Genomic DNA, 10125 nt, shown 5'->3' with positions numbered 1-10125 from the left:
GACTTTAAAGTTTCAGACAGATCTGTAATAAAGATTTATTTCAATTTCTTTATATTACTTATTTCATTTCTCATAGCTCTGCTGAATGACCAGATGTTTGGAAAATCCTGGATCTGGTACTGGAAAGGTTTTTGTATTGCTGAGAGCTCTGTGTTTTAACAAAAAGAACCACAATTCTCCAACAGATTATTTCTTAAGGAGACATTGACACAACATGAATCCGACAAAAAGCATCTCTATAAAATTATACAAGAAAGATTAGGTGCAGACTCCTAACTGAACCCGTATCAGAGTATACATAGCCTCCTCTACCTCCCTAATGCCCCATTTTTGGGTTGCAAGGGAGCTGTAGCACCCACCAGATACAGGACTAGTCAAGATGATATAGGAACTTGGACTTATGCAACCAGTCTGTTACAAAGCACCCCTACCATGAGACTAAATGTAAACCGCTGAAGGACAGACCTACAGAAGCTGTCAGGCATCTAAAGTAGAACTGAATTCAGTAAAGAGATGCTCAGTACTCTCCCCTGATACCAAGGTTTTTACTAGTGACGCAAGATCAGGTCAGCCTTGGAGAGCTGATGGGTATCCCACAGCTATACTCATCTGAGGTGCTCCTGTGCCACGCTCCCTTGAACTAGTTGTGGTTCCCCAAGTTCCCTGCTCTGGAACCAGGAGGCCAAGAGCCTGGGGAACCACTGCTCTATCCATTTCTCTGTTGGCATTAGAAAAACTGTAAACCTTGAAACTACGGGTTGAACCCAGGACTCTTGGGGCTGCCCTGCTGCAGAGCTGGAAGCCTGGAAGTTCTGGGCTGGGTTCCCAGGTCCTGTAGCGGTTAGGCAGTCTGGATGGCAGAGCAGCCATAAAGCACAGATCCTGAGAGCCCTGCATCTGCTCAGGGAAATTGATATTCAGGTAGAAAAAGAGAAACGGAAACACACACAAAACAATTTTACAATGCAGCTGGGGTATGGAGAGAGCTCATAGAGTTTGGAAGCTATATATTTTATTTCCTGAGTTTGGGGGATAGGAGTGTTTTTGTTGTTGGCTTCTTTTTTTTTTAATCTCTCATTCAAAAGAAATAGAAACATCAAAATGCTTTAGGTTGGCCACTGAGCAAAATCTCCCCCTTTCTTAAAATATCCAAAACGTAACTCATGAGATGAAAAAATCATAATGGCTCTGATAAAGAATAGATGAGACAAAGTGGAAACAACAGTCACCTGTTCAGGGAAAAGCCCTCAAAAAAACCCTGTAACATGAGATCTGTGCGATCTGATGTGATCTCCCTGAAGTTACTGAACAGCTAAGTAGACAAGATGACATTGGTACTACCTAGCAAAAGTAGCATAGGAATATGCATCTCTGACTGGATTCTATGACCCACAGTTATTAATCATCAATTTGTCTAGGCTTCAGCCACTGCCACTGCACTTGGATGCAGGTCAAAAACCCTGCAGGACATTAAGGAAGCCCAGAGATGTATCTAGCTAAGTGCTGGTGACAGTTTCTTTCCTAAGTTCCTTTTCCTTCTAATTCAGGTATACCAGGAATGATTACAATTGCATTCTGTCCATCTCTCATCACATTTAATTTGACGCCTGGAGCCTCCTTCCACCAAAAAAATAAAATTAAAAAAAAAAGCAGGCATATTTAAGCAAGACTGCACGATTTTCCCAGACCTATCTCTATTTTTTACCTGTTTGTTTTTGTCATGATTAAGTCTTAATCACTATTTGGGACTACAGTCTTAATCATATTTTCCCCTATTATGTAAATGCTGAATGACAAATAGGTACAGGACTGAAAAGTAGATCAAATCTGTTGAACTCTCTTCAATGACAGATGGAGATTGTCTTTTGCGTTGTTGTGACAAATGAGTTTTACAGCTGTGGCTCTGACTTTACTATTATCATCTACTTAATCAATCAGTGAAATTCCAGGCAAATGAAACTCCAACTCAAAGGTCAGAAGCGGTTATCACTAGTGTACTTCATGCTGCATAGCATTTTAATTAGTTAAATGGCTCTGTACATATGTATGGCTTTTATTTCTAATTTATTCATGATTTTACATTAATCACTGACATCCTGACACCTAATTAGTAAAGAGGACAAACACTCACAGGTAACGTGGGGTGAGAGCTACCATACATATTTTAATAATCAAAGTTGAGAGAGCAAGCTAAAAAAAAAAAAAATCAGGGCTTCAAAATGAAGAGCGACAGCTAGTGTTTAATTAGTTTCACCTGCACATACTCTATTCCATTTCACTATAGACAGTTCAGGCTCACTCCAAGTCAAACATAAATTAAAGGAAAAAAGCTTTCAAAAATACTTTATAGCAATGCTACAAAATTTCATTAATATATGAATACTGTAATTTATTATCTATGCCTTGGAAAATATTATGGAATTCCGTCATCAGGTTCTCTGGAGAAATCACTGACATAATTTTTGGCTCCAAAAGCATTCCTTCCATCCACACACTAAGCCACAATCTGAGGAAGATCTCTAAGAACTAGGCCCTATCCCTTATTCAGAAGAAGTTTCAGGGTAGAGCTTATTTAATTAGAAATTCATTTCATGCCAAACAATTTTTTTTCTTTGGTAATTAATGACAACTCTGTCAAGGAGATTTACCTGCGAAAATGTATTTCCTATATTTTCATGATGTGCTGATTTCTTTTTGTGATATTTTGTTTTGACATGAAGTTTTTCTTTTAAATTTTGGGAAAAAAATTCAAAACATTAAACTTGAGCCAAAGTATTTTTCCTTTTTTAAATGTCAACTTCTCTACCGTTTTCAAGGTTCAGGTCATATTGGACCATTCCTGTTTTCTTTTATTTTGCTTCAGCTAAGTAACCAAAAGAATCAGTTATTCACAGAATTCTACTGTTCTATAACTTATACAAGGTTTCATTTCCCCAGCAGACAGCTATAAACTCTTTAAAGAGCATCATGGGCTTTTCAGCTGGAGGGATCATTCAAATACACTCTAACATTCAAACAGTCAACATTACAGACTTCATCTACTATTATATCAAGAACATATAAATTGAAAGCTAACCATCTGATTGGTGTATTTCATGAAACAAAAATCCTAATATCATGCAGATTACCCCTCTTTTTTGATAGTGAATTTAATAGGAATTTCTTCTTTTATTTGGATCACTTATAATAGCGCTGTTTCTTAGCAACAGCATGTGGTAGAAGACTTAGATGTACAAGCAACAAAAACTACATTCACTAGAACAGTGAAAACTGGAAAGAAATAGCAAAATCAGATTTAATTAGTTTGACTTTCTCTCCCAGGCAGACACACATATCAATACTATTTGGGAAGCCACTAACCCCAGATCTACGCCTTTTCTCTTTTGCTTGAGACACAGTACGCCACGTAAAATATTTCATTGCAAGTCAGGATGCAGAAGTGCAACTTCAAGTAGCTGAAGGGAAGGAGGAGGAAGACGATTAAAAAAAAAAAGCACTGTCCCATAATGCCAAAGGAAATGGCAACCCTGAAGCTTCTAGTTGTATTTTCAAGTAATTAAAATGCTTCTCCTGCATACCTATTGACATAGTCCATTTTGATCCAGATTTAATCCTTGGACTGAACTGGTGAATTATACAATAATATTCATAATAATATCTCATCAGGAGCAGAGTAGTAAGCATTCTCATAAAAGAGTAAAAATTATTGCTCCCTTCTTCCTACTCTGCAGCAAACAACTTCAGTCACAGAAAACAGACATAGCTTCCCACAAGTCACTTACAAAATCATGGCTAGAGCCAGAAAATACAGATTAAAGCCTGCTATAACACTGCATTTTTTTTCCCAAACCACTCGCCCACATCCTCAGAGCCTTCTCCACAAGAAGCACGGAAGATGGGAAAAGTTGTGCAGCCCTGGAGTTGAAATTTTTATATTTATGGTAACAACTAACCCAAAATAATTTCATGGCACTACTTAACATATGATCACAAAAGAGCACTTCTCCAAACAGTGGGAAAAAAAACATAATAAGCAGAAAATAAGCTATTACATACCTTGAGACTGCTATGACTGAATGACTTCAATATGTAAGCGGTTTGGAAAAAATATTTGTCAGTTGTGCTAAATTATTCATAATGTTTATTTAAAACAAGGTAAACTCTCTAAGTTGTATCACTTTTAGGTTGGCATTTTGTGCATTTGAGCCATCTGTTTTAGCAAGAGTAAGTTTCTACATTGGAAAGCACCCTCACATCTGCCTTTTTTCTGATGGCATTTATCCTCCTTTCTCTCAGCGGCTCATGCCAGACTCCAGTGGTGCAGAATGATTGGAAATTTTTTCTCCTCCTGTGAACAACAAGTGAACCATCCATCTTAAACAGCAAAGACTATGACCACTCCTTTCCAGCAAAGTGAAACAGATAGGTAGCAATTTAACATGTTCTGATCAAGATATTTAGTTGCAGATGAAGGGGAACATGCAAATGGCTGGACATGACTGTTTGTGGATCTACGTTTATGCAATAGTGTGTAAACCAAAGCTAATCTGAATAGCCATATGATCTAGCTTTTCCCGTGGACAGTCCAAAAATCCATGAAATATTATTTTTGCTTCAGCAAACAACGGTGTTCTCTGAAAGCACAGTTTAAAATGACAGCACGACCTAACTGTGCTGATAACATGGAAAGATGACAAGTTACATTTTTTTGGACACTCTTAAGAGTTTATAGAGATTTCAAGTGCCACAGTCTACATCCACCCTGAAATTCCAGCACTCCAGTAGATGGTAGCACCCCACACATGGTCCATTATACAAATATATGAATTTTCAGATATGCAATGTATATGAATATACAATATATTCACATATAAAGACGTTTGAGGGAAATTTTAATATACTATTATACTGATAGTTTATACTATAGACTATTAGTGGACTTAAAATACTCTGAAAAATTATGAAATAGATCAACACTTATATTAGAGCGCTCATACCTGAAAGGAGGTAAGTGAAACATAAAGGTTGGAAGAATTAAAAAATAACTACAGGATATAGCAAAGACCACTCAAAACTCTTTTAACACCTCTTGAAGCACTTTAGGATCTTTAGTCCACTCATTTATTTATGATTTATTTTCTAAAGTATTCTCAGTATTAAATTAAAATCCTGCAGTGACCTTTGCCTATGAAAAAAAACCCCAAACAAAACAAAAAAAAACCCCACACTGCAGGAGCAATAATTAATTGAGCATGAAGCTTATAACTTTGTATATGTTTTCATTACTTCTAAAGTGGCAACCACCAGTATGGTTCCAGACAGGTCTCATCGCAGCGGCCTGTTCTCAGACTCCTTCTGAAACACAAAAACACAAATCAAATGAAAATTTAAAGGAGGCAAATATAAAAGACTCCCATGTGTCTCATTACTATGAGCTAACTTAATGGTCACCATTAAGTTACCAGCGGTCTTTAATTACCATTTCATGTTTGTAAAACATGCTTTATTCCAAAGGATACCAAAGCACTTTATCTGTATCAGTATCACTTCAGGAACCGAAAGGCAATTCCCTCAGGAAGGAAACACAGCAGATATTTAACAAAAACGGTTTAAAACAGTAAGTGCTCCACGTTGCAAAAAGCAGGAAATAAATGCATTTGAGCATGAAGTTGTGACAAAATGATGGGATGGGACCTCCGCGAGGTTAGGTATATACTTTATTCTCTGTAAGAGCACATGTACATGCAGCCTTTATTCCAACTTCGGGTAATATGCAAGATACACTAAATTAGCAATTGTTCATACATTACTAATTTCTCTTATGTGTGTAAACTGGGCACTTAAGCTGGATAATGCAGATGAAAACTACTTCATTCACATGCTTTACTTTAAGCTAATATGAATAATGAAGCATTTTTACTTTTCATTATAAGTCGGGTTAAATTCTAAGGTTAAAGCCAGTTATTCCTATGCAACTAGACTGAACAGTAATTGCCCTGAGGCAAATTCCTATGCTAAACTTGTGATTATATTATCTTTACAGCATCCCACTGCAATAGGCTTTCTCTGCGTAGTCTTGTCGCTTTTGATAAAGATTATTTTTCCTCTTAATTTCCCTATGTTATACTGTACTGTTGCATCTACCCACCTGACTTTCTTAAAAGCTCTTTGCAGCAAACCTATCATTCTGTTAGTAGCCATAATGAATTATTGCTAGGCAACCCCAAGGAACATGCTTCTTACTGTGTGTCACTGTTTCATAGTTCAGACGTTTACTCCTATGCTTGGATGCCACAAAGCGGATTTACTATTTCCTTGGCTATCCATGGCTAACACTAGCACAGCACTATGATCTACACACAGTACCTTGTTCATAACGTTGTGATGTGACAGAGAGCAAATGAAATTATTCATTACAATTTTTACTACTGTTTTACACATCTTGTTCACATATGGACAGTCTTCTCTCTCTACCCACATATCCCATGAATCCAAGATCTAGATCCTGACCGTCAGATCTGCATGTACATTTTGAATATCCTCTGCCCTGTCCCAAGAGTAGAGTGGAGGTACCATTCAGATCGCTCAGTAACTCACAGTTCTGAACCTGTAGCAAGGATAAAACATGTCTGATGGAATTATCAAGACAAATAAGCATTTTTCTTCCACAGACTGTGAATAAATATTCCAGTTCTATTGAGTTGCAAGCACTTAACCTGGCATGCTGAGGTGGGCATGCAATACAGCCGCAGTCAAAAGAAGCAATTCCAGCGCTTGAAGTGGAAGTATGGCTAGGGTAACAGGCTGTTGCTCTGATACTTCACATACAGATAGCAAAGTAGTTTCTTTCTCTCAAAGAAACTACAAATGCTGGACTTATGTGCTATGGATCGAGTCCTAATTAAAAAAAAAAAAAAAAAAATCTTAAGATTCATTAGCAATGAGCGATAACCATTTTGAAAGCCTTTACACTGAAATAACTTGAATGATAATCTGTTCTCAATTCTGTAAATAATATTAAAGTGGGTTGGTTTTTTTTTTAAAGGTTTCTTATGCAAAAACCTCAGCCTAATACCCTGATTGCACCCTTACCTCTCCATGATTTGTTTGTTGTTACATTTTTTGGTGGTGTTACTGCTTTTGAAACAGAGACAAATGAACAGAATGAGAATGAGCAAGTAACGAACAAATCATTAGAAGAGTCACACGCTGTGAGACCAAGATCAATCTAGCACATTACCCTGCTTCTTGTGGGGCCAATGGTGGATTCCTCTATTGGATTAGAGGATAATTCACTAATCACTATTTTATACCAATCTTAATGTTATCATTGTCTCCACATCCCTCTTAGGTGTCTCTTTTCCAGACTTCCAAATTCTAGTTTAGGTAACAATTTCTAAAGCCATTTTTCATTTTGGCCTTCTCTGTTCTTCCTCTGTTTTAAGGATTCTTTACTGATCTGATTCCCTTTGGATCAGTCAGTGCTCACAGTATGCTGTTTCAATGTTTAGAAATGAATCACAACTTTACAAGACATGGGAGGAGTGCGCGTGGGGTTAGGAATGAATAAATACAAGAGTATCAAAGGAAGTAGGTCTGACCCAAAAGGCAGTGGTATGGACAGAGGGTGTCGAATCACTCCTGGAAGCGAAGTGAGGACAGACAAAAACAGGCTCTGTCCCCAGACACATCATGAAAGTTTTCCTGAGGGTTCACAGGCTCTGCTTTATGAAGAGCTAAGAGTGTTAAAGGTATTCTGTTATATAGAAACCTTCTTTTACAATTTATCCCCCATCATGTTCCAAGTTAACTAATGCAACAAGCTAATTATTCAAAGGAATAAAAAACTTTAGTACTTATTTCTCTCTACCAACCACCAGACCTACTTGCTACACTTACTACATCAGGTAGCTTGCGAGCATAGATTATATTTAAAGTTTATATTTATGATGTATAAAAAGCCTTATATTTGTCCAACATATTGCTTTATACCTCAAGAATTTAAATGTTTATTGAAAATATCTTTCAATTTTTCTCCTATGCACAGAAACAAGTTTGCTATGTTATCATCTGCTGCATTCTATTCAAAAGTACATAAAATATATGAACTCTTTCCTGCTTTAGAGTTGTAACATCATTGTGACTTCTGGATGTTTTCATTCTTTATCAGGGTTCTATTTTTTTTTTTTTTTTTTTTTTTTAAATAACCTGTATTCTTGGCAGGAGTCATGAATTCCTATCTGATGGCAGAAACTATATTCTGTAGCACAGGTATAGGGGTTTCTTTTAAGAGCAACCCATGGTGAGGCTTCACTTCACAGGCTGGGACTATTGTACATTTTGCTAAGTAGACAATGTAATATGTTGCTTTTTGCTCCTTATTTGAACAGACAGGGAAGTGTTTGATTACTGTCCAGCAGACTGTTTTCTATTTCTGTCTCCCAGTCACAAAATATCCTGTGGATTTGGCTTCAACTAATATATGAATGCAAGAATCTAGAAATACTTATTAAAATTTTACAATATGAGCTAAGCATAACATATTCTAAAAAGGATCTGGTTTCTAAGAGAGAAACTAAGACTAGATGAAAAGAATGGATAAAGCACCATAGAAATGGCTCAGAAATGAAACAGAACCAATGTACCATGCAAGAAAGGAAACTGAAAAATGGATAAAAAACCATAACAGAGTGTCTGAACAGTTGGGGAAAAGAGAATCTCCAAGCTTCCTCAGCTAGATGGTGGAGGAAAAGTGTAGGGGATACTGACTTCAGAGATCATAGCAAGAAACACTATTGTATATAGTCTTTTAAGCTGGCAGATAAGTAATTTTTAAGCTTACAAAGCCTGAATGTATTGTTAAATTATGAAAACAAAGAAAGCTCTGCTGAGCAACAGGGAGGGTGGTTTTTTTTATTATTCTTTTTCTTCCTTTTTTAAAAATCTGTTCAACTACTATCAACATTTCAGACAGAATACCTTCCTCAGAATTGAATAGTGATGAAGGATGGAAATTTGATAAAATGGGATTTTGTTTGCTGAGTCTGTTCCAAGTCTCAGGTACATTGAACACAGTACAAGTTAGCTAGTGCATCACTTTTTCTCAGTGATAAGTTAACCTAGGAGACCCTGAAAATCAGCACCAGAATCTCAGCAACAGAATGGCAATACCAGAAATTGTGTTATGAAAAGGTAACTTTACTTATTTTATTGCTAGAAATAACAAAAGAACTAAAAAACCTTGAGTATTAAATTGGTGGCTAGTGAAGCCGAATGTAAAAAAGGGCTTATGAAATTATGGTGAGCTATTTGTAAAAAGTATTTGAGCTAAATGGAGAAGGTTTTTCAGAAAATGCCAAGCAGCATGCAACTCCCTGAAAACTGATGTTTTTGTAGACTTATTGGTGTGTGGACAAATGCAGTGCAAGAAAAAAAACATTGTTGCAATTAGCAATGAAGTGTAAATTTGAGATTACAAAATTACTAATTACAAAAAGAAAGACTTTCTTTTATAAACTTCAAGAGGCTAAGTAAATGTTGCATTTCCTAGTCTCAATATACTTATTACTCTGACCAGTGTTTTTGCCATATGAAAATTGTATTGCTAATAAAATTCAATGTTGTGTAATATGTATATATACACACAAATCTTTACATGGGGTGGTTCTTCTTTTAAACAAAGGCAATAGGAGTGTCTCCCTACAAAGATGAGTTGAACAAATAACATAGAATTTGGGACAAACACATTTCATTAAGTTGGTTTGAAAAGATTGTGCCTTGCTATCTGCACAGGGTACCCTGGGGAATTTCTTTCCAGATGCAGAAAGGATAATTGTATTTGTAACCGGGAAAAGATACATCCGTATTAGGAACTACTCTTTGTATTTGGAAATTCCCACGAGCACTGATAAGACTGGGTCTCAGAAATCTCTGAGCATTGAGTGCAGAATGATCTAGCGATGTGTAAAAATGCATTGATTTACGCTATATAACAAACTCCATTCAGAGAGGTTGAGATTTTGATATTTTTAATTAAAAAAAGCCACGGAGTGATTTCAAGTACATCAAGGATGTATTCCATAAATTCTGCTACTCATTTTTTTAAAAACATTTTTATAGGTCTTA

At 36.4% G+C, this 10125-nt stretch overlaps 1 long non-coding RNA gene across 2 annotated transcripts in view; it reads right to left on the bottom strand.

Annotated features, from left to right (window-relative positions):
- Nucleotides 1-4277: 4277 nt before the first annotated feature.
- The window catches only part of LOC148056736 (uncharacterized), a 101431-nt gene continuing 95583 nt past the window's right edge, over nt 4278-10125 (bottom strand). The window contains exons 4-5 of one of the 2 annotated variants that reach the window (XR_015702777.1): nt 5287-5355; nt 4278-4348 (exon numbers count right to left, since the gene is read on the bottom strand). This is a non-coding gene — a long non-coding RNA (uncharacterized LOC148056736). Of the gene's footprint in view, nt 4349-4813; nt 5356-10125 lie in introns of those variants that run through there. The other variant, XR_015702776.1, reaches the window with a different exon arrangement.

This window comes from Nipponia nippon, unplaced genomic scaffold, assembly GCF_047370975.1.
Source record: "Nipponia nippon isolate SJK-2023a ecotype South Korea unplaced genomic scaffold, ASM4737097v1 scaffold_12, whole genome shotgun sequence".
Classification (NCBI taxonomy): Eukaryota; Metazoa; Chordata; class Aves; order Pelecaniformes; family Threskiornithidae; genus Nipponia; species Nipponia nippon.
Note: the sequence above shows the minus strand (reverse complement) of the source record. Positions and strands in the feature narration are given on the sequence as shown.